The sequence below is a fragment of the Pelobates fuscus genome, chromosome 10, assembly GCF_036172605.1.
Source record: "Pelobates fuscus isolate aPelFus1 chromosome 10, aPelFus1.pri, whole genome shotgun sequence".
Classification (NCBI taxonomy): domain Eukaryota; kingdom Metazoa; phylum Chordata; class Amphibia; order Anura; family Pelobatidae; genus Pelobates; species Pelobates fuscus.
Window position 1 is genome coordinate 152512307 of NC_086326.1, and position 25962 is coordinate 152538268.

Genomic DNA, 25962 nt, shown 5'->3' on the forward strand with positions numbered 1-25962 from the left:
CCCTAATTATCCACAGACAGAAAAACATTTTCACCAAAGTCTAGAAAACACCCCAAAATATTATGCATCCCTGGATGGCCCTGATCTGGGTGAGCAACATATCCAAAATTCACCCACATCAGAGCAGGGGTTCAAAAGTTCCATGGAAGTCTCTTTTGACCGACTGCAAGCATGGCTTTCATGCCCAAAATAGTTCAAGAGAGTTTAGCTGTGCGCCCCTTCTATTTCTAATGTTAATTTCAGTTCAAATAGACGAACGGGAAGCTTTGGTCTCCAGTCGAAGAGTTGAAGTTCAGAGAAGCTAAAGTTTCAGCTGTGTTCAGGCAGTCGCATGTCCGATTTGAGTTACATGAACTCGACGACCAAACACCGCTGAACGCATTCGACTGAATTAAAATAGCTGCCGCCACGTTTTCCGAAGTGCCACTTCGAAAGTGCAAATCCTTTCCAATAGAATTTAAAGGGGCAGAAACAGGGTTTTAAAATCCAATATGCCCAAATAATGCTTTTAAAGGGCAATACATCTCAGGGGCCATAGTCCCCATAGCTGGCAAGCAGGCCTCTCCAATTACAAGTGGTGGTGAGGTTACTTTCGCCACACTATATAATACTCCTCGGATCTATGGAACAATAATCTGCTTATTACAATATGACCCCAATCGTTCACTGATAGAGGACTTGACTGTCGTTTCGCATGTCTACTACAGCTACAGGAAATCCAGAAATGATAATGGTGCGTGGAGTGTAAAATATAAATGCAATGTTCAGGATACATCAAAATCTACGTCAAGAGAATTAAGAAACACACACCTACAAGGGTTTCTAGTATTTGATCAAATACACAGCCAACATTGTAAAATGAAAATTGATGGGTTTATTGATTAAACTCCAAGATACAGTGAATTAAAAATTAAATTGTAAATTTAAGCTTTAATCAGTGGTTATGGGTGAGGTGGAGAATTTTTCTAACTCAGCAATATTAGCTTAAAGGACCACTATAGTGCCAGGAAAACAAACTTGTTTGCCTGCCACTATAGTGCCGCGCGCACATTTCAGTCAGTCCATAGGAAAGCATTCTCAATATGGGTTAATCCAGCCTCTAGTGGCTGTCTCATTGACAGCCGCTAGAGGCGGAACCCATATGTAAACATAGCAGTTTCTCTGAAACTGCTGGGTTTACAGCAGAAAGGGTTAATCCTAGATGGACCTGGCACCCAGACCACTTCATTAAGTGGAAGCAGTCTGGGTGCATATAGTGTTCCTTTAATTTCTGCCATTTGGGTTTGAATTCAAGTTTAGAGTTTCGTGTATAAGCGGGTGAATTTACTGACTGAGCCTTGGTACCATTTTACCAGACTGAACGTGGAATTAGGTGTTTGTTCTGCCCAGAGTTTTGGCAATAAGGTTTAAAATATATCTCAAAATAATGTAACTTAATTGTCCTGATTTAGAGAGTATATAATAAGTCTAGGATTTCTGTTTATTTTTGAAAGTTACAGGTCACAAAATACAAGGTAAAAAATACAATTTCAAAGTGGAGGGATTGTAAAATTTAGTAGGTTTTTCTTGTAGACACAAAAGTATATATTTACATAAATTAGACAGCTCAGGTTATTTACACATTATGAAGACATTTAACCCCTTAAGACCGGACGGCGTACAATTACGCCCTATTTTAAGCGTCTCTAAACTAGGGATCGACCGATTATCGGTTTTACCGATATAATCGTCCGATATTCGGTATTTTCGGCAATAATCGGTATCGGCCAATAGAGATACCGATATTGCCGATAATACCTCCCAGGACCGCGAGGCTCATTACAAGCCCGGCGGTCCTGGGGGGGCGGGTAGCAAGCGTTTACTCACCTCCCAGCAGCTCCTCCAGCTCCCCAGTGTAACTCTCGCGAGACCCGCGGCCGTCAGAGCGTTGCCATGGGTTACCATGGCAACGCTCCGCGCGGCACGCTGGCCGCAAGAGTTACACTGGGGAGCTGCAGGAACTGCTGGGAGGTGAGTAAACGCTTGCTACCCGCCCCCCCAGCTCAGCCCATGCCACTGGACCACCAGGGACTGCTCTATCCCCCCTCCCTGGCCAAGTAACAAGCAGGGAGGGGGGACAACAAAAAAAATCTATAATAATAATAATAATAATTAAATATATAAAAAAATATATAATTTAATATTTAATCAAAAATGCCCCCTTACACAAACACTCCATTATTATACACTACACAAATACACTGTGTATATAATGCAGTGTTTATATAATGCAGTGTGTTTGTATAGTGTGTGTGTGTGTGTATATAATGCAGTGTGTGTTTGTATAGTGTGTGTATATAATGCAGTGTGTGTTTGTATAGTGTGTGTATATAATGCAGTGTGTGTTTGTATAGTGTGTGTATATAATGCAGTGTGTGTTTGTATAGTGTGTATATAATGCAGTGTGTGTTTGTATAGTGTGTATATAATGCAGTGTGTGTTTGTATAGTGTGTATATAATGCAGTGTGTGTTTGTATAGTGTGTATATAATGCAGTGTGTGTTTGTATAGTGTGTATATAATGCAGTGTGTGTTTGTATAGTGTGTGTATATAATGCAGTGTGTGTTTGTATAGTGTGTGTATATAATGCAGTGTGTGTTTGTATAGTGTGTATATAATGCACACTACACAAACACACTGCATTACATACACACACTATACAAACACACACTGCATTATATACACACACTATACAAACAGACACTGTATTATATACACACACACACACACACACACACTATACAAACACACTGCATTATATAAACACTACACAAACACACTGCATTATATACAGTGTGTTTGTGTAGTGTGTTTATATAATTCAGTGTGTGTTTGTGTAGTGTGTTTATATAATACACACTACACAAACACACTGCTTTATATACACACACTATACAAACACACACACACTCTGCATTATATAAACACACTACATTCACTATAGACACACTACACAAATACACACACTCTGCATTTGTTATATGCACACACTACACAAACACACACACACTTTGCATTTAGTAAATACAGCATTCACTTTACGCACACTACACAAACACTCTGCTTTCATTATATACATACTAGACAAATACACACTGCATCCACTACACACACTAGACAAATACACATTGCATCCACTACACAAACACACACTGCATCCACAACACACACACTACAAAAACACACACTGCATCCACAACACACACACACACTACACAAACACACACTGCATCCACTACACACACACTACACAAACACACACAGCTCTCCTGTCTAAACACACTGCATCCACTACACGTGGCATTTATATTTTGTGCATTTACCTTTAGAAATTGTTTTTATTTTCCAAAATGGTAAATGTACAGAATATCGGCAAATTATATCGGCTATCGGCCTGAAAGTTTACAGAATATCGGTATCGGTATCGGCTCTAAAAAATCAATATCGGTCGATCCCTACTCTAAACTCCGCCGGGCGTAATTGTACGCCCTCCGGTCTTTTCTTACTTACCCGGTCGCCGGCGATCTCACTCCGTCCTCTTCCGACCCCCCCCGGCCATGTGAGAGTGAGGTCCTTGCGAGGACCTCACAATCACATGGCCGGGATAGCTGGCTCAGGCATTGCCAGCAGGGGGACTAACTGTAATGACAGTTAGTTCCCCTGCTGGCTGGAAATAAAATACAATTAATTAATCAGTGTAAAAAAATAAAATAAAATTAATATATATATATATATATATATATATATACACACACACACACACATATATACACTGTCTAGGTGTATTTTACTTTTAATATATAATTATATATATTAATATCAAATTACACGTAGACTGATACTGATTATATATATAATTTTTGTTATATATATATATATAATATAAAAAATATGTAAATACGTAAAAAAATTAAAAATAAATAATTAAAAAAATATATAGATGTGTGTTATTTCGTTCTAACTGTATTGTGAATATATATCTCTATCTCAAAATACACGTAGAACGAAATTATATATACACATATATATATACACACATATATATATATATATATATATATATACACACACACACTAATTCTACACATATATTTATGTAATATTTTTACATAATTACCGTATATACTCGAGTATAAGCCGAGTTTTTCAGCCCATTTTTTGGGCTGAAAAACCCCAACTCGGCTTATACTCGAGTCAAGGTCTGTATTATGGCAATTTGCATTGCCATAATACAGACTGGGGGGAGAGGGGGGCTGGCAGAGCTGTAACTTACCTGTTCTGCAGCTCCTGTCAGCTCTCTCCTCCTCTGCGCCGTCCGGTCAGCACCTCGGTCAGCTCCCACTGTAAATCTCGCGAGAGCCGCGGCTCTCGCGAGATTTACACTGGGAGCTGACAGAAGAGCAGAACGGACGGCGCAGAGGAGGAGAGAGCTGACAGGAGCTGCAGAACAGGTAAGTTACAGCTCTGCCAGCCCCCCTCTCCCCCCCCCACTGAACTTTCACTGGACCACCAGGGAAGGAGCCCCCCTCCCTGCCATGTATCAAGCAGGGAGGGGGGACGAAAAAAATAAATATATAAATAAAATAAGAAGAAATAATAAAAAAATAATAAGAATAAAAAAAAATTAATAATAACAAAAAAAGGGGTATAAGGACCACTATGGGAGGGTGGGGGTGGGTTAAGGACCACTATGGGAGGGAGGGGGTGGGTTAAGGACCACTATGGGAGGGAGGGGGGGGGATAAGGACCACTATGGGAGGGAGGGGGGGTATAAGGACCACTATGGGAGGGAGGGGGGGTCAAGGACCACTATGGGAGGGAGGGGGGGTCAAGGACCACTATGGGAGGGAGGGGGGATAAGGACCACTATGGGAGGGAGGGGGGATAAGGACCACTATGGGAGGGAGGGGGGATAAGGACCACTATGGGAGGGAGGGGGGATAAGGACCACTATGGGAGGGAGGGGGGGATAAGGACCACTATGGGAGGGAGGGGGGGATAAGGACCACTATTATGGGAGGGAGGGGGGGATAAGGACCACTATTATGGGAGGGAGGGGGGGATAAGGACCACTATGGGAGGGAGGGGGGGATAAGGACCACTATGGGAGGGATGGGGGGGGATAAGGACCACTATGGGAGGGATGGGGGGGGATAAGGACCACTATGGGAGGGAGGGGGGGATAAGGACCACTATTGGAGGGAGGGGGGGTATAAGGACCACTATGGGAGGGAGGGGGTGGGATAAGGACCACTATGGGAGGGAGGGGGTGGGATAAGGACCACTATGGGAGGGAGGGGGTGGGATAAGGACCACTATGGGAGGGAGGGGGTGGGATAAGGACCACTATGGGAGGGAGGGGGTGGGATAAGGACCACTATGGGAGGGAGGGGGTGGGATAAGGACCACTATGGGAGGGAGGGGGGGGTATATGGACCACTATGGGAGGGAGGGGGGGTATATGGACCACTATGGGAGGGATGGGGGGGGATAAGGAACACTATGGGAGGGAGAAGGGGGATAAGGACCACTATGAGAGGGAGGGGGTGGGATAAGGACCACTATGGGAGGGGAGGGGGAAGTAAGGACCACTAGGGGAGGGTAAGGACCACTGGGGGGGGGGGGGTGAAGGAACACGGGGGTGGGGAGGTAAGGACCACTGAGGGAGGAGGAGGGGAAGTCAGGACATATGGGGGGGGGAGGGGCGGCAATTTTTTTTTGCCTACGGCGGCAAATATCCTTGCACCGGCCCTGCACACACTGCATTCACACACTGCATTCATGCACACACACACACTGCATTCATGCACACACACACTGCACTCATACACACACACACTGCACTCATACACACACACACTGCACTCATACACACACACACTGCACTCATACACACACGCTGCACTCATACACACACACATACGCACACACTGCATTCATTATACACACACTGTAAATAAATATTCAATTAATATATTTTTTTTAGGATCTAATTTTATTTAGAAATTTACCAGTAGCTGCTGCATTTCCCACCCTAGTCTTATACTCGAGTCAATAAGTTTTCCCAGTTTTTTGGGATAAAATTAGGGGCCTCGGCTTATATTCGGGTCGGCTTATACTCGAGTATATACGGTAGGTATCCTAATTAATTACAATTAGCGGGACCTGCCTGACAACCCATGCCGAAAGTATAGGGAATTTAATTTGCTAGCACTATATTTAACCCTATAACTTTCCAAGACACCATAAAACCTGTACATGGGGGGTACTGTTTTACTCGGGAGACTTCGCTGAACACAAATATAAATGTTTCAAAACAGTAAAATATATTAAAACGATGATATCGCCAGTAAAAAGTGAAGTTTTTGGCATTTTTCACGCACAAACAGCACTTACACGGACGATATTATTGCTGTGATACTTTTTACTTTTTTGAAACACATATTTGTGTTCAGCGAAGTCTCCCGAGTACAACAGTACCCCTCATGTACAGGTTTTATGGTGTTTTCAAAAGTTACAGCGTCAAATATAAGGCTTGTGTTTCATTTTTTTCACATTAAAATTCGCCAGATTGCTTACGTTGCCTTTGTGACCCTATGGTAGCCCAAGAATGAAAATTACCCTTATGATGGCATACCATTTGCAATAGTAGACAACCCAAGGTATTGCAAATGGGGTATGTCCAGACTTTTTTAGTAGCCACTTAGTCACAAACACTGGCCAAAATTGGCGTTTTTTAAATTTTTCACACAAACAAATACTAACGCTAACTTTGGCCAGTGTTTGTGACCAAATGGCTACTAAAAAAGACTGGACATACCCCATTTGCAATACCTTGGGTTGTCTACTATTGCAAATGGTATGCCATTATGGGTGTACATTTATTTCCTGGGCTACTATACAGCCTCAAAGGCAATGTAACCAATCTGGCGAATTTCAATTTCAAATGTAACGTGCTATATTTGACCCTGTAACTTCCCAAAACACCATAAAACCTGTACATAGGGGGTACTGTTTTACACGTAAGACTTTGCTGAATACAAATATGTGTATTTTATTGCAGTAAAAGCAAACAGTATTATGACATTGACAGTTAAAATGTCATGTAGAACTAAAGAAATAACAACATTTCTTATTTTCTCCCATTTGTTTCATATTAAATTATGTTTCATAGCTAAATATTTGATATTAAATGAAAGCCCTGTTTCCCCTGAATAAAATGATATATAATAAGGGGGTGCAGGGGGCGGGGCCGGACCGCCATGCCGAGCGGACGCACAGCAGAATGGCTCCCGACAAGCTATTTAGTTTTTAGCCCTTGAAAACCGGCAAAATTCTCCCCAAGCCACTGGCAGCTGTGCCACATCACTAGAGGCGACCCTGGTACCGGGGAGAGGCTTGCCGTGAGGTTTTAGTCCCTCGGTGGGCGATCCCTGTCAGCTAAGATGGAGACCGCCCGGGCGGTGAGCGGGGTGGACGGCCGCTGCCCAGCTATCCTGCCCGCCAGAGGTACGGCGGAACCGAGAAGGTAGGCGGGTCCGGCCCTGTTCCCCCCCCCTATGGGCCGGCGGGGGTGATCCCGGCCTCCACCCTGTGTCCCACCGGAGTGCCACTAACTTGCTGAGGGTCCGCTTCCAAGATGGCGGAGACCGCGTGGCAGGCGACTCTGCCGGACGCATCCCCTTCTTACTGCACAGGCGGACTACAGGACCTGAATGAACAGGAGCCAAAGAAGGAACTCTAAGGTACCACAAGCCAGGGGGGAGCAGCACTACCACCCACAGCATCAGCGGGTACTGACCACACCACGGGACAACGGTTTAAGACCCTAATTTACCCTACTGAACTGCTTCACTCACCGCAGAGGGGCTGGAACATACTGCCCGACAACTCTCTCCCCCTGTACACGGCGGGCATCAGGCTGGACAACACGTACCCCTGGGTAGAAGATAGTTTCCCTGCACGGACACCTAAGGGGACTGCACTTGCCACCAAGACGTCAATCCGATCTTCCCACTATGGCAGACCGCACTACCAACAGGCGGATCGTCCGGCATCCCGGCAAGGAAGCAGGACTAACTGCATTGGCCCAACATGGGGTGGACACTAATAGTGCTTTGCTTCAAATGCTTGATTCAGCTGAGCTTGTTATTTCAACAGTTTACCATATGTCAGTAAACCACTATATGTACACACCTGCACTTGAAACTCTGCCTGACACAACAGAACATAGCATGTTACGCGTGGAGAAGCCAGAGGACTGCTTTTGGGGCACCTCTTGCCAGCTTGTATTGTATCCCTGCACTACAAAAATAAAGAATTTAAAAAAAAAAAAAAAAAAAAATAATAATAAGGGGGCGCATTTAATATGAAAGAAGTGAATTACTGTTGGACAGATATAGCGCAAATGCCAGGTTTTGTTTACGTTTTGTTCTGTTCACAACGTGTACATTTGGTTCAGTCCTTAAGGGGTTAACTGCCAAACTCTGCTAAATATAGTAATACATGTTTTGGGAGGGGGAGGAAGGGTCATATGACAGAAGGGGTCATGTAAAATGGCATAGGAATGTGAAAAGGGTCTGATGGGTTACCATTTGGATGGAAACTGATTAATCAAAGGCTCTGCAAGGTGTGAGATTCTACACTGGAAAAGCCTGGCTTCAGCCATATGGCCTGTACCTTTTAACTGAGGAGTCAATCTCAAGAGAGAGAGGAAATAAAGTTTATCCACAGATTAATAATTAAGCTTATTTTGTTATATTTGGAATGTGACAAGCACCAACTCCTAAACAATCCCAAACATGATTTGCATAACTTAACCATAGGGGAAGGGATTGTGATGTCCGCTATATTGGGTCGCAAGCGAGGCGTGTTACATATCTATGGAATGGAAAAAAAAAATAACAGATTCGTAGATGCAATTATTCTTTCTGTGTCAAGTACATAAGAGAAGATAGAACCAAATGTTTACGTTTGGATTGATGTTGGTCTTAAACACAAGGGGGTGGTTACTTATGGTCTCTATAGATACGCCTTAACTCCACCTCTAGACCTGGCATAGTAATCCACAGGATATATATCCAATGATACTGAAAGATCTTTGTACTTGCTTGGGGACAGAATTCTAAGTGAGTCACCATCTTTCTTACCAGAGACCCTGGGGCAGAAGTTTAACGTTGAAAAAAAAGAAAAAGAAAACAAAAAACTGAGTAAGTAATTAGGCCTTCTGTTAATGCATGCCTTTTGTTTTTATCTGCTGTTCGTGTAAATAATTTTGATTGCTGTTATCTATATTTTGTATGCACTGACTATTTTTTGCTCATAATAAATATTCCTTTATTTATTCTGCCTTTGTCTGGTAAAGAATCATGTTACATGAAGAGATTAAATTAGTGTTTTACAATTGCTTACATATATTGCCAAGTTATATTTGGTGGGTTTTCTTATCAAGTTACCTGGGGGACCAAGCCCCCCCCCCCCCCCCCTATTAATAAATTGCCTTGGTGGTGGCAGTGTTAAAATAGTAATAGTTATATTATGTTTAAGTGTGGGTGGTGTTGAGTGGGATTTTGTCATTATTTCCGGTCTAGCGCAGACATAGTGAATTTTTACCCTTTCACCACCACAACTACGTCACGCACATTCTTGAAGTAGGGTGCGTTCGTGACACTGGCCATTTCCGTTTTTACAGTTAAAATTTGAGAGAAGGATTTGATGGGTCTGTCTTATTTTGGGGTGTTAAAGCTACCCCAAAGTGTCTCATATGGTGTATATTGTGCCTTTCCCCACCCCCACTAGCTTATGTCAAAGATTGTGGCAATTTTTATTTTAATATAAAATACTTGGTTACATATTAACTGTGCATTTTTCAAATCCGTGTGGTTTTTATGGTAAATTGAAGATTGATTTATTGCACATTTTGAGCATTTAGCTCACATATTTAAATCACTCCATCAACGTAAACCATTTGAAAAGTGGATGCCATTGCGGACTATCACATGATGTGTTTTTTAGATTTATGAAGGTGGAATTTTTCACCTTTTGTTTTCAGAGTTTCAATATCCAGCCATCCCTGGGGTTCTATTCTAACAATATCCAGCCATCCCTGGGGTTATATAATAACAATATCCAGCCATCCCTGGGGTTCTATAATAACAATATCCAGCCATTCCTGGGGTTCTATAATAACAATATCCAGCCATTCCTGGGGTTATATAATAACAATATCCAGCCATTCCTGGGGTTCTATAATAACAATATCCAGCCATCCCTGGGGTTCTATAATAACAATATCCAGCCATCCCTGGGGTTCTATAATAACAATATCCAGCCATCCCTGGGGTTCTATTCTAACAATATCCAGCCATCCCTGGGGTTCTATTCTAACAATATCCAGCCATCCCTGGGGTTCTATTCTAACAATATCCAGCCATCCCTGGGGTTCTATTCTAACAATATCCAGCCATCCCTGGGGTTCTATTCTAACAATATCCAGCCATCCCTGGGGTTCTATTCTAACAATATCCAGCCATCCCTGGGGTTCTATTCTAACAATATCCAGCCATCCCTGGGGTTCTATTCTAACAATATCCAGCCATCCCTGGGGTTCTATTCTAACAATATCCAGCCATCCCTGGGGTTCTATTCTAACAATATCCAGCCATCCCTGGGGTTCTATTCTAACAATATCCAGCCATCCCTGGGGTTCTATTCTAACAATATCCAGCCATCCCTGGGGTTCTATTCTAGCAATATCCAGCCATCCCTGGGGTTCTATTCTAACAATATCCAGCCATCCCTGGGGTTCTATTCTAACAATATCCAGCCATCCCTGGGGTTCTATTCTAACAATATCCAGCCATCCCTGGGGTTCTATTCTAACAATATCCAGCCATCCCTGGGGTTCTATTCTAACAATATCCAGCCATCCCTGGGGTTCTATTCTAACAATATCCAGCCATCCCTGGGGTTCTATTCTAACAATATCCAGCCATCCCTGGGGTTCTATTCTAGCAATATCCAGCCATCCCTGGGGTTCTATTCTAGCAATATCCAGCCATCCCTGGGGTTCTATTCTAACAATATCCAGCCATCCCTGGGGTTCTATTCTAACAATATCCAGCCATCCCTGGGGTTCTATTCTAACAATATCCAGCCATCCCTGGGGTTCTATTCTAACAATATCCAGCCATTCCTGGGGTTCTATTCTAACAATATCCAGCCATTCCTGGGGTTATATAATAATATCCAGCCATTCCTGGGGTTCTATTCTAACAATATCCAGCCATCCCTGGGGTTCTATTCTAACAATATCCAGCCATCCCTGGGGTTCTATTCTAACAATATCCAGCCATCCCTGGGGTTCTATTCTAACAATATCCAGCCATCCCTGGGGTTCTATTCTAACAATATCCAGCCATCCCTGGGGTTCTATTCTAACAATATCCAGCCATCCCTGGGGTTATATAATAACAATATCCAGCCATCCCTGGGGTTATATAATAACAATATCCAGCCATTCCTGGGGTTATATAATAACAATATCCAGCCATTCCTGGGGTTATATTCTAACAATATCCAGCCATTCCTGGGGTTATATTCTAACAATATCCAGCCATTCCTGGGGTTATATTCTAACAATATCCAGCCATTCCTGGGGTTATATTCTAACAATATCCAGCCATTCCTGGGGTTATATTCTAACAATATCCAGCCATTCCTGGGGTTATATTCTAACAATATCCAGCCATTCCTGGGGTTATATAATAATATCCAGCCATTCCTGGGATTATATAATAATATCCAGCCATTCCTGGGGTTCTATTCTAACAATATCCAGCCATTCCTGGGGTTCTATAATAACAATATCCAGCCATTCCTGGGGTTCTATAATAACAACTGTCAAAAGTAAAGACAAATAAGTCAATGGGACCTGATGGAATACACCCAAAGCTATTAAAATAGCTTAGTGGTGTACTAGCAAAACCATTAACAGATTTATTTAACCAATCATTGATAACAGGAGTAGTCCCAGAAGATTAGAAGTTAGCGAATGTTGTGCCCATTCACAAGAAAGGTAATAGGGAGGAGTCGGGCAACTATAGGCCAGTAAGCCTAACTTCAGTAGTGGGGAAAGTGATGGAAACCATGTTAAAGGATAGGATTGTTGAACATCTAAAAACACACGGATTTCAAGATCAGAGACAACATGGGTTTACTTCAGGGAGATCATGCCAAACTAATCTTATTGATTCTTTTGATTGGGTAACTAAAATTATAGATCAGGGTGGTGCAGTAGACATTGCTTACCTAGATTTCAGTAAGGCTTTTGACACTGTTGCACATAGAAGGCTTATCAATAAACTACAATCTTTGAGTTTGGATTCCAATATTGTTGAATGGGTGAGGCAGTGGCTGAGTGACAGGCAACAGAGGGTTGTAGTCAATGGAGTATATTCGAAGCTTGGGCTTGTCACCAGTGGGGTACCTCAGGGATCTGTACTTGGACCCATTCTCTTTAATATTTTTATTAGTGATATTGCAGAAGGTCTTGATGGTAAGGTGTGTCTTTTTGCGGATGATACTAAGATATGTAACAGGGTTGATGTTCCAGGAGGGATAAGCCAAATGGCAAATGATTTAGGTAGACTAGAAAAATGGTCAGAGTTGTGGCAACTGACATTTAATGTGGATAAGTGCAAGATAATGCATCTTGGACGTAAAAACCCAAGGGCAGAGTACAGAATATTTGATAGAGTCCTAACCTCAACATCTGAGGAAAGGGATTTAGGGGTGATTATTTCTGATGACTTAAAGGTAGGCAGACAATGTAATAGAGCAGCAGGAAATGCTAGCAGAATGCTTGGTTGTATAGGGAGAGGTATTAGCAGTAGAAAGAGGGAAGTGCTCATGCCATTGTACAGAACACTGGTGAGACCTCACTTGGAGTACTGTACACAGTACTGGAGACCCTATCTTCAGAAGGATATTGATACCTTAGAGAGAGTTCAAAGAAGGGCTACTAAACTGGTTCATGGATTGCAGGATAAAACTTACCAGGAAAGGTTAAAGGATCTTAACATGTATAGCTTGGAGGAAAGACGAGACATGGGGGATATGATAGAAACATTTAAATACATAAAGGGAATCAACACAGTAAAGGAGGAGACTATATTTAAAAGAAGAAAAACTACCACAACAAGAGGACATAGTCTTAAATTAGAGGGACAAAGGTTTAAAAATAATATCAGGAAGTATTACTTTACTGAGAGGGTAGTGGATGCATGGAATAGCCTTCCAGCTGAAGTGGTAGAGGTTAACACAGTAAAGGAGTTTAAGCATGCGTGGGATAGGCATCAGGCTATCCTAACTATAAGATAAGGCCAGGGACTAATGAAAGTATTTAGAAAACTGGGCAGACTAGATGGGCCGAATGGTTCTTATCTGCCGTCACATTCTATGTTTCTATGTTTCTAACAATATCCAGCCATCCCTGGGGTTCTATTCTAACAATATCCAGCCATCCCTGGGGTTCTATTCTAACAATATCCAGCCATCCCTGGGGTTCTATTCTAACAATATCCAGCCATCCCTGGGGTTCTATTCTAACAATATCCAGCCATCCCTGGGGTTCTATTCTAACAATATCCAGCCATCCCTGGGGTTCTATTCTAACAATATCCAGCCATCCCTGGGGTTCTATTCTAACAATATCCAGCCATCCCTGGGGTTCTATTCTAACAATATCCAGCCATCCCTGGGGTTATATTCTAACAATATCCAGCCATCCCTGGGGTTCTATTCTAACAATATCCAGCCATCCCTGGGGTTCTATAATAACAATATCCAGCCATCCCTGGGGTTATATTCTAACAATATCCAGCCATCCCTGGGGTTCTATTCTAACAATATCCAGCCATCCCTGGGGTTCTATTCTAACAATATCCAGCCATCCCTGGGGTTCTATTCTAACAATATCCAGCCATCCCTGGGGTTCTATTCTAACAATATCCAGCCATCCCTGGGGTTCTATAATAACAATATCCAGCCATCCCTGGGGTTATATTCTAACAATATCCAGCCATCCCTGGGGTTCTATTCTAACAATATCCAGCCATCCCTGGGGTTATATAATAACAATATCCAGCCATCCCTGGGGTTATATAATAACAATATCCAGCCATTCCTGGGGTTATATAATAACAATATCCAGCCATTCCTGGGGTTATATTCTAACAATATCCAGCCATTCCTGGGGCTATATTCTAACAATATCCAGCCATTCCTGGGGCTATATTCTAACAATATCCAGCCATTCCTGGGGTTATATTCTAACAATATCCAGCCATTCCTGGGGTTATATTCTAACAATATCCAGCCATTCCTGGGGTTATATAATAATATCCAGCCATTCCTGGGGTTATATAATAATATCCAGCCATTCCTGGGGTTATATAATAATATCCAGCCATTCCTGGGGTTCTATTCTAACAATATCCAGCCATTCCTGGGGTTCTATAATAACAATATCCAGCCATCCCTGGGGTTCTATAATAACAATATCCAGCCATCCCTGGGGTTCTATAATAACAATATCCAGCCATCCCTGGGGTTCTATTCTAACAATATCCAGCCATCCCTGGGGTTCTATTCTAACAATATCCAGCCATCCCTGGGGTTCTATTCTAACAATATCCAGCCATCCCTGGGGTTATATAATAACAATATCCAGCCATCCCTGGGGTTATATAATAACAATATCCAGCCATTCCTGGGGTTATATAATAACAATATCCAGCCATTCCTGGGGTTATATTCTAACAATATCCAGCCATTCCTGGGGTTATATTCTAACAATATCCAGCCATTCCTGGGGCTATATTCTAACAATATCCAGCCATTCCTGGGGTTATATAATAATATCCAGCCATTCCTGGGGTTATATAATAATATCCAGCCATTCCTGGGGTTATATAATAATATCCAGCCATTCCTGGGGTTATATAATAATATCCAGCCATTCCTGGGGTTCTATTCTAACAATATCCAGCCATCCCTGGGGTTATATAATAACAATATCCAGCCATCCCTGGGGTTATATAATAACAATATCCAGCCATCCCTAGGGTTATATAATAACAATATCCAGCCATTCCTGGGGTTCTATTCTAACAATATCCAGCCATTCCTGGGGTTCTATTCTAACAATATCCAGCCATCCCTGGGGTTATATAATAATATCCAGCCATCCCTGGGGTTATATAATAATATCCAGCCATCCCTGGGGTTCTATTCTAACAATATCCAGCCATCCCTGGGGTTCTATTCTAACAATATCCAGCCATCCCTGGGGTTATATTATAACAATATGCAGCCATTCCTGGGGTTATATTATAACAATATCCAGCCATTCCTGGGGCTATATAATAATATCCAGCCATTCCTGTGGTTATATTCTAACAATATCCAGCCATTCCTGGGGTTATATTATAACAATATCCAGCCATTCCTGGGGCTATATAATAATATCCAGCCATTCCTGGGGTTATATTATAACAATATCCAGCCATTCCTGGGGTTATATTATAACAATATCCAGCCATTCCTGGGGCTATATAATAATATCCAGCCATTCCTGGGGTTATATAATAACAATATCCAGCCATTCCTGGGGTTATATAATAACAATATCCAGCCATTCCTGGGGTTATATAATAATATCCAGCCATTCCTGGGGTTATATAATAACAATATCCAGCCATTCCTGGGGTTATATAATAACAATATCCAGCCATTCCTGGGGTTATATAATAACAATATCCAGCCATTCCTGGGGTTATATAATAACAATATCCAGCCATCCCTGGGGTTATATAATAATATCCAGCCATTCCTGGGGTTCTATAATAACAATATCCAGCCATCCCTGGGGTTCTATTCTAACAATATCCAGCCATCCCTGGGGTTCTATTCTAACAATATCCAGCCATCCCTGGGGTTCTATTCTAACAATATCCAGCCATCCCTGGGGTTCTATTCTAACAATATCCAGCCATCCCTGGGGTTCTATTCTAACAATATCCAGCCATCCCTGGGGTTCTATTCTAACAATATCCAGCCATCCCTGGGGTTCTATTCTAACAATATCCAGCCATCCCTGGGGTTCTATTCTAACAATATCCAGCCATCCCTGGGGTTCTATTCTAACAATATCCAGCCATCCCTGGGGTTCTATTCTAACAATATCCAGCCATCCCTGGGGTTCTATTCTAACAATATCCAGCCATCCCTGGGGTTCTATTCTAACAATATCCAGCCATCCCTGGGGTTATATTCTAACAATATCCAGCCATCCCTGGGGTTCTATTCTAACAATATCCAGCCATCCCTGGGGTTCTATAATAACAATATCCAGCCATCCCTGGGGTTATATTCTAACAATATCCAGCCATCCCTGGGGTTCTATTCTAACAATATCCAGCCATCCCTGGGGTTCTATTCTAACAATATCCAGCCATCCCTGGGGTTCTATTCTAACAATATCCAGCCATCCCTGGGGTTCTATTCTAACAATATCCAGCCATCCCTGGGGTTCTATAATAACAATATCCAGCCATCCCTGGGGTTATATTCTAACAATATCCAGCCATCCCTGGGGTTCTATTCTAACAATATCCAGCCATCCCTGGGGTTATATAATAACAATATCCAGCCATCCCTGGGGTTATATAATAACAATATCCAGCCATTCCTGGGGTTATATAATAACAATATCCAGCCATTCCTGGGGTTATATTCTAACAATATCCAGCCATTCCTGGGGCTATATTCTAACAATATCCAGCCATTCCTGGGGTTATATTCTAACAATATCCAGCCATTCCTGGGGTTATATTCTAACAATATCCAGCCATTCCTGGGGTTATATTCTAACAATATCCAGCCATTCCTGGGGTTATATAATAATATCCAGCCATTCCTGGGGTTATATAATAATATCCAGCCATTCCTGGGGTTATATAATAATATCCAGCCATTCCTGGGGTTCTATTCTAACAATATCCAGCCATTCCTGGGGTTATATAATAACAATATCCAGCCATCCCTGGGGTTCTATTCTAACAATATCCAGCCATCCCTGGGGTTCTATTCTAACAATATCCAGCCATCCCTGGGGTTCTATTCTAACAATATCCAGCCATCCCTGGGGTTCTATTCTAACAATATCCAGCCATCCCTGGGGTTATATTCTAACAATATCCAGCCATCCCTGGGGTTCTATTCTAACAATATCCAGCCATCCCTGGGGTTCTATAATAACAATATCCAGCCATCCCTGGGGTTATATTCTAACAATATCCAGCCATCCCTGGGGTTCTATTCTAACAATATCCAGCCATCCCTGGGGTTCTATTCTAACAATATCCAGCCATCCCTGGGGTTCTATTCTAACAATATCCAGCCATCCCTGGGGTTCTATTCTAACAATATCCAGCCATCCCTGGGGTTCTATAATAACAATATCCAGCCATCCCTGGGGTTATATTCTAACAATATCCAGCCATCCCTGGGGTTCTATTCTAACAATATCCAGCCATCCCTGGGGTTATATAATAACAATATCCAGCCATCCCTGGGGTTATATAATAACAATATCCAGCCATTCCTGGGGTTATATAATAACAATATCCAGCCATTCCTGGGGTTATATTCTAACAATATCCAGCCATTCCTGGGGCTATATTCTAACAATATCCAGCCATTCCTGGGGTTATATTCTAACAATATCCAGCCATTCCTGGGGTTATATTCTAACAATATCCAGCCATTCCTGGGGTTATATTCTAACAATATCCAGCCATTCCTGGGGTTATATAATAATATCCAGCCATTCCTGGGGTTATATAATAATATCCAGCCATTCCTGGGGTTATATAATAATATCCAGCCATTCCTGGGGTTCTATTCTAACAATATCCAGCCATTCCTGGGGTTCTATAATAACAATATCCAGCCATCCCTGGGGTTCTATAATAACAATATCCAGCCATCCCTGGGGTTCTATAATAACAATATCCAGCCATCCCTGGGGTTCTATTCTAACAATATCCAGCCATCCCTGGGGTTCTATTCTAACAATATCCAGCCATCCCTGGGGTTCTATTCTAACAATATCCAGCCATCCCTGGGGTTATATAATAACAATATCCAGCCATCCCTGGGGTTATATAATAACAATATCCAGCCATTCCTGGGGTTATATAATAACAATATCCAGCCATTCCTGGGGTTATATTCTAACAATATCCAGCCATTCCTGGGGTTATATTCTAACAATATCCAGCCATTCCTGGGGCTATATTCTAACAATATCCAGCCATTCCTGGGGTTATATAATAATATCCAGCCATTCCTGGGGTTATATAATAATATCCAGCCATTCCTGGGGTTATATAATAATATCCAGCCATTCCTGGGGTTATATAATAATATCCAGCCATTCCTGGGGTTCTATTCTAACAATATCCAGCCATCCCTGGGGTTATATAATAACAATATCCAGCCATCCCTGGGGTTATATAATAACAATATCCAGCCATCCCTAGGGTTATATAATAACAATATCCAGCCATTCCTGGGGTTCTATTCTTACAATATCCAGCCATTCCTGGGGTTCTATTCTAACAATATCCAGCCATCCCTGGGGTTATATAATAATATCCAGCCATCCCTGGGGTTATATAATAATATCCAGCCATCCCTGGGGTTCTATTCTAACAATATCCAGCCATCCCTGGGGTTCTATTCTAACAATATCCAGCCATCCCTGGGGTTATATTATAACAATATGCAGCCATTCCTGGGGTTATATTATAACAATATCCAGCCATTCCTGGGGCTATATAATAATATCCAGCCATTCCTGTGGTTATATTCTAACAATATCCAGCCATTCCTGGGGTTATATTATAACAATATCCAGCCATTCCTGGGGCTATATAATAATATCCAGCCATTCCTGGGGTTATATTATAACAATATCCAGCCATTCCTGGGGTTATATTATAACAATATCCAGCCATTCCTGGGGCTATATAATAATATCCAGCCATTCCTGGGGTTATATAATAACAATATCCAGCCATTCCTGGGGTTATATAATAACAATATCCAGCCATTCCTGGGGTTATATAATAATATCCAGCCATTCCTGGGGTTATATAATAACAATATCCAGCCATTCCTGGGGTTATATAATAACAATATCCAGCCATTCCTGGGGTTATATAATAACAATATCCAGCCATTCCTGGGGTTATATAATAACAATATCCAGCCATCCCTGGGGTTATATAATAATATCCAGCCATTCCTGGGGTTCTATAATAACAATATCCAGCCATCCCTGGGGTTCTATTCTAACAATATCCAGCCATCCCTGGGGTTCTATTCTAACAATATCCAGCCATCCCTGGGGTTCTATTCTAACAATATCCAGCCATCCCTGGGGTTCTATTCTAACAATATCCAGCCATCCCTGGGGTTCTATTCTAACAATATCCAGCCATCCCTGGGGTTCTATTCTAACAATATCCAGCCATCCCTGGGGTTCTATTCTAACAATATCCAGCCATCCCTGGGGTTCTATTCTAACAATATCCAGCCATCCCTGGGGTTCTATTCTAACAATATCCAGCCATCCCTGGGGTTCTATTCTAACAATATCCAGCCATCCCTGGGGTTCTATTCTAACAATATCCAGCCATCCCTGGGGTTATATTCTAACAATATCCAGCCATCCCTGGGGTTCTATTCTAACAATATCCAGCCATCCCTGGGGTTCTATAATAACAATATCCAGCCATCCCTGGGGTTATATTCTAACAATATCCAGCCATCCCTGGGGTTCTATTCTAACAATATCCAGCCATCCCTGGGGTTCTATTCTAACAATATCCAGCCATCCCTGGGGTTCTATTCTAACAATATCCAGCCATCCCTGGGGTTCTATTCTAACAATATCCAGCCATCCCTGGGGTTCTATTCTAACAATATCCAGCCATCCCTGGGGTTATATTCTAACAATATCCAGCCATCCCTGGGGTTCTATTCTAACAATATCCAGCCATCCCTGGGGTTCTATAATAACAATATCCAGCCATCCCTGGGGTTATATAATAACAATATCCAGCCATTCCTGGGGTTATATAATAACAATATCCAGCCATTCCTGGGGTTATATTCTAACAATATCCAGCCATTCCTGGGGCTATATTCTAACAATATCCAGCCATTCCTGGGGTTATATTCTAACAATATCCAGCCATTCCTGGGGTTATATTCTAACAATATCCAGCCATTCCTGGGGTTATATTCTAACAATATCCAGCCATTCCTGGGGTTATATAATAATATCCAGCCATTCCTGGGGTTATATAATAATATCCAGCCATTCCTGGGGTTATATAATAATATCCAGCCATTCCTGGGGTTCTATTCTAACAATATCCAGCCATTCCTGGGGTTATATAATAACAATATCCAGCCATCCCTGGGGTTCTATTCTAACAATATCCAGCCATCCCTGGGGTTCTATTCTAACAATATCCAGCCATCCCTGGGGTTCTATTCTAACAATATCCAGCCATCCCTGGGGTTCTATTCTAACAATATCCAGCCATCCCTGGGGTTATATAATAACAATATCCAGCCATTCCTGGGGTTATATAATAACAATATCCAGCCATTCCTGGGGTTATATAATAACAATATCCAGCCATTCCTGGGGTTATATAATAACAATATCCAGCCATTCCTGGGGTTATATAATAACAATATCCAGCCATTCCTGGGGTTATATTCTAACAATATCCAGCCATTCCTGGGGTTATATTCTAACAATATCCAGCCATTCCTGGGGTTATATTCTAACAATATCCAGCCATTCCTGGGGTTATATAATAATATCCAGCCATTCCTGGGGTTATATAATAATATCCAGCCATTCCTGGGGTTCTATTCTAACAATATCCAGCCATTCCTGGGGTTCTATAATAACAATATCCAGCCATCCCTGGGGTTCTATAATAACAATATCCAGCCATCCCTGGGGTTCTATAATAACAATATCCAGCCATCCCTGGGGTTCTATTCTAACAATATCCAGCCATCCCTGGGGTTCTATTCTAACAATATCCAGCCATCCCTGGGGTTCTATTCTAACAATATCCAGCCATCCCTGGGGTTATATAATAACAATATCCAGCCATCCCTGGGGTTATATAATAACAATATCCAGCCATTCCTGGGGTTATATAATAACAATATCCAGCCATTCCTGGGGTTATATTCTAACAATATCCAGCCATTCCTGGGGTTATATTCTAACAATATCCAGCCATTCCTGGGGCTATATTCTAACAATATCCAGCCATTCCTGGGGTTATATAATAATATCCAGCCATTCCTGGGGTTATATAATAATATCCAGCCATTCCTGGGGTTATATAATAATATCCAGCCATTCCTGGGGTTATATAATAATATCCAGCCATTCCTGGGGTTCTATTCTAACAATATCCAGCCATCCCTGGGGTTATATAATAACAATATCCAGCCATCCCTGGGGTTATATAATAACAATATCCAGCCATCCCTAGGGTTATATAATAACAATATCCAGCCATTCCTGGGGTTCTATTCTAACAATATCCAGCCATTCCTGGGGTTCTATTCTAACAATATCCAGCCATCCCTGGGGTTATATAATAATATCCAGCCATCCCTGGGGTTATATAATAATATCCAGCCATCCCTGGGGTTCTATTCTAACAATATCCAGCCATCCCTGGGGTTCTATTCTAACAATATCCAGCCATCCCTGGGGTTATATTATAACAATATGCAGCCATTCCTGGGGTTATATTATAACAATATCCAGCCATTCCTGGGGCTATATAATAATATCCAGCCATTCCTGTGGTTATATTCTAACAATATCCAGCCATTCCTGGGGTTATATTATAACAATATCCAGCCATTCCTGGGGCTATATAATAATATCCAGCCATTCCTGGGGTTATATTATAACAATATCCAGCCATTCCTGGGGTTATATTATAACAATATCCAGCCATTCCTGGGGCTATATAATAATATCCAGCCATTCCTGGGGTTATATAATAACAATATCCAGCCATTCCTGGGGTTATATAATAACAATATCCAGCCATTCCTGGGGTTATATAATAATATCCAGCCATTCCTGGGGTTATATAATAACAATATCCAGCCATTCCTGGGGTTATATAATAACAATATCCAGCCATTCCTGGGGTTATATAATAACAATATCCAGCCATTCCTGGGGTTATATAATAACAATATCCAGCCATCCCTGGGGTTATATAATAATATCCAGCCATTCCTGGGGTTCTATAATAACAATATCCAGCCATTCCTGGGGTTATATTATAACAATATCCAGCCATCCCTGGGGTTATATAATAACAATATCCAGCCATTCCTGGGGTTATATAATAATATCCAGCCATCCCTGGGGTTCTATTCTAACAATATCCAGCCATCCCTGGGGTTCTATTCTAACAATATCCAGCCATCCCTGGGGTTATATTATAACAATATGCAGCCATTCCTGGGGTTATATTATAACAATATCCAGCCATTCCTGGGGCTATATAATAATATCCAGCCATTCCTGGGGTTATATTCTAACAATATCCAGCCATTCCTGGGGTTATATTATAACAATATCCAGCCATTCCTGGGGCTATATAATAATATCCAGCCATTCCTGGGGTTATATAATAACAATATCCAGCCATTCCTGGGGTTATATAATAACAATATCCAGCCATTCCTGGGGCTATATAATAATATCCAGCCATTCCTGGGGTTATATAATAACAATATCCAGCCATTCCTGGGGTTATATAATAATATCCAGCCATTCCTGGGGTTATATAATAACAATATCCAGCCATTCCTGGGGTTATATAATAACAATATCCAGCCATTCCTGGGGTTATATAATAACAATATCCAGCCATCCCTGGGGTTCTATTCTAACAATATCCAGCCATCCCTGGGGTTATATTATAACAATATGCAGCCATTCCTGGGGTTATATTATAACAATATCCAGCCATTCCTGGGGCTATATAATAATATCCAGCCATTCCTGTGGTTATATTCTAACAATATCCAGCCATTCCTGGGGTTATATTATAACAATATCCAGCCATTCCTGGGGCTATATAATAATATCCAGCCATTCCTGGGGTTATATTATAACAATATCCAGCCATTCCTGGGGTTATATTATAACAATATCCAGCCATTCCTGGGGCTATATAATAATATCCAGCCATTCCTGGGGTTATATAATAACAATATCCAGCCATTCCTGGGGTTATATAATAATATCCAGCCATTCCTGGGGTTATATAATAACAATATCCAGCCATTCCTGGGGTTATATAATAACAATATCCAGCCATTCCTGGGGTTATATAATAACAATATCCAGCCATTCCTGGGGTTATATAATAACAATATCCAGCCATTCCTGGGGTTATATAATAACAATATCCAGCCATCCCTGGGGTTATATAATAATATCCAGCCATTCCTGGGGTTCTATAATAACAATATCCAGCCATTCCTGGGGTTATATTATAACAATATCCAGCCATCCCTGGGGTTATATAATAACAATATCCAGCCATCCCTGGGGTTATATAATAACAATATCCAGCCATTCCTGGGGTTATATAATAATATCCAGCCATCCCTGGGGTTCTATTCTAACAATATCCAGCCATCCCTGGGGTTCTATTCTAACAATATCCAGCCATCCCTGGGGTTATATTATAACAATATGCAGCCATTCCTGGGGTTATATTATAACAATATCCAGCCATTCCTGGGGCTATATAATAATATCCAGCCATTCCTGGGGTTATATTCTAACAATATCCAGCCATTCCTGGGGTTATATTATAACAATATCCAGCCATTCCCGGGGCTATATAATAATATCCAGCCATTCCTGGGGTTATATTATAACAATATCCAGCCATTCCTGGGGCTATATAATAATATCCAGCCATTCCTGGGGTTATATAATAACAATATCCAGCCATTCCTGGGGTTATATAATAATATCCAGCCATTCCTGGGGTTATATAATAACAATATCCAGCCATTCCTGGGGTTATATAATAACAATATCCAGCCATTCCTGGGGTTATATAATAACAATATCCAGCCATTCCTGGGGTTATATAATAACAATATCCAGCCATCCCTGGGGTTATATAATAACAATATCCAGCCATCCCTGGGGTTCTATTCTAACAATATCCAGCCATTCCTGGGGTTATATTATAACAATATCCAGCCATTCCTGGGGTTCTATAATAACAATATCCAGCCATTCCTGGGGTTATATAATAACAATATCCAGCCATTCCTGGGGTTATATAATAACAATATCCAGCCATCCCTGGGGTTCTATTCTAACAATATCCAGCCATTCCTGGGGTTATATTATAACAATATCCAGCCATTCCTGGGGTTCTATAATAACAATATCCAGCCATTCCTGGGGTTCTATAATAACAATATCCAGCCATTCCTGGGGTTATATAATAACAATATCCAGCCATTCCTGGGGTTATATAATAACAATATCCAGCCATTCCTGGGGTTATATAATAACAATATCCAGCCATTCCTGGGGTTATACTGACCGGAAGCGAACAGGTCTAGGGAGTTTCAGGCACCAGACCGGAAGTCATATACAGGAAGTGCGGTTTGCGTGTCACGGTCACTGTGGCTTGCGTTCCAGCGGCTCCCTCTGACAGCCATTTTATGACAGTGTTGTAGTTACGTCTGATGGTCTCGCGGTGCCCGCCGGGACTTGTAGTGAAGGGGTTTTTCTCACAGTGTTACCTCTGCATGAGGGAGTGTCTGGGACCGAACACGGACTACAACTACCACAATGCACTGCGCCCATGGTTTTCTATGGCTGTCCTGTCCTTATAATGGGAGATAGAGAGATCTAAATCCAATGTGAAAGAATAACAGAGTGAACATAAATTATAATAAACTAATAATACCCTATACACTGAGCTATAATAACTACCAGTACCCTATACACAGAGCGATAATAACTACCAGTACCCTATACACAGAGCTATAATAACTACCGGTACCCTATACACAGAGCTATAATAACTACCAGTACCCTATACACAGAGCTATAATAACTACCAGTACCCTATACACAGAGCGATAATAACTACCAGTACCCTATACACAGAGCGATAATAACTACCAGTACCCTATACACAGAGCGATAATAACTACCAGTACCCTATACACAGAGCGATAATAACTACCAGTACCCTATACACAGAGCTATAATAACTACCAGTACCCTATACACAGAGCAGTAATAACTACCAGTACCCTATACACAGAGCGATAATAACTACCAGTACCCTATACACAGAGCGATAATAACTACCAGTACCCTATACACAGAGCGATAATAACTACCAGTACCCTATACACAGAGCTATAATAACTACCAGTACCCTATACACAGAGCGATAATAACTACCAGTACCCTATACACAGAGCTATAATAACTACCAGTACCCTATACACAGAGCGATAATAACTACCAGTACCCTATACACAGAGCGATAATAACTACCAGTACCCTATACACAGAGCTATAATAACTACCAGTACCCTATACACAGAGCGATAATAACTACCAGTACCCTATACACAGAGCGATAATAACTACCAGTACCCTATACACAGAGCTATAATAACTACCAGTACCCTATACACAGAGCTATAATAACTACCAGTACCCTATACACAGA

The 25962-nt window shown here is 41.6% G+C and overlaps 1 protein-coding gene across 1 annotated transcript in view; it reads right to left on the reverse strand.

Annotated features, from left to right (window-relative positions):
• Positions 1 to 24857, reverse strand: part of LOC134574877 (uncharacterized) — an 86937-nt gene extending 62080 nt beyond the window's left edge. Inside the window, 1 exon segment of the mRNA XM_063433925.1 lies at positions 24814 to 24857. The gene's annotated coding sequence lies outside the window, so the exon portion shown is untranslated.
• Positions 24858 to 25962: the final 1105 nt, after the last annotated feature.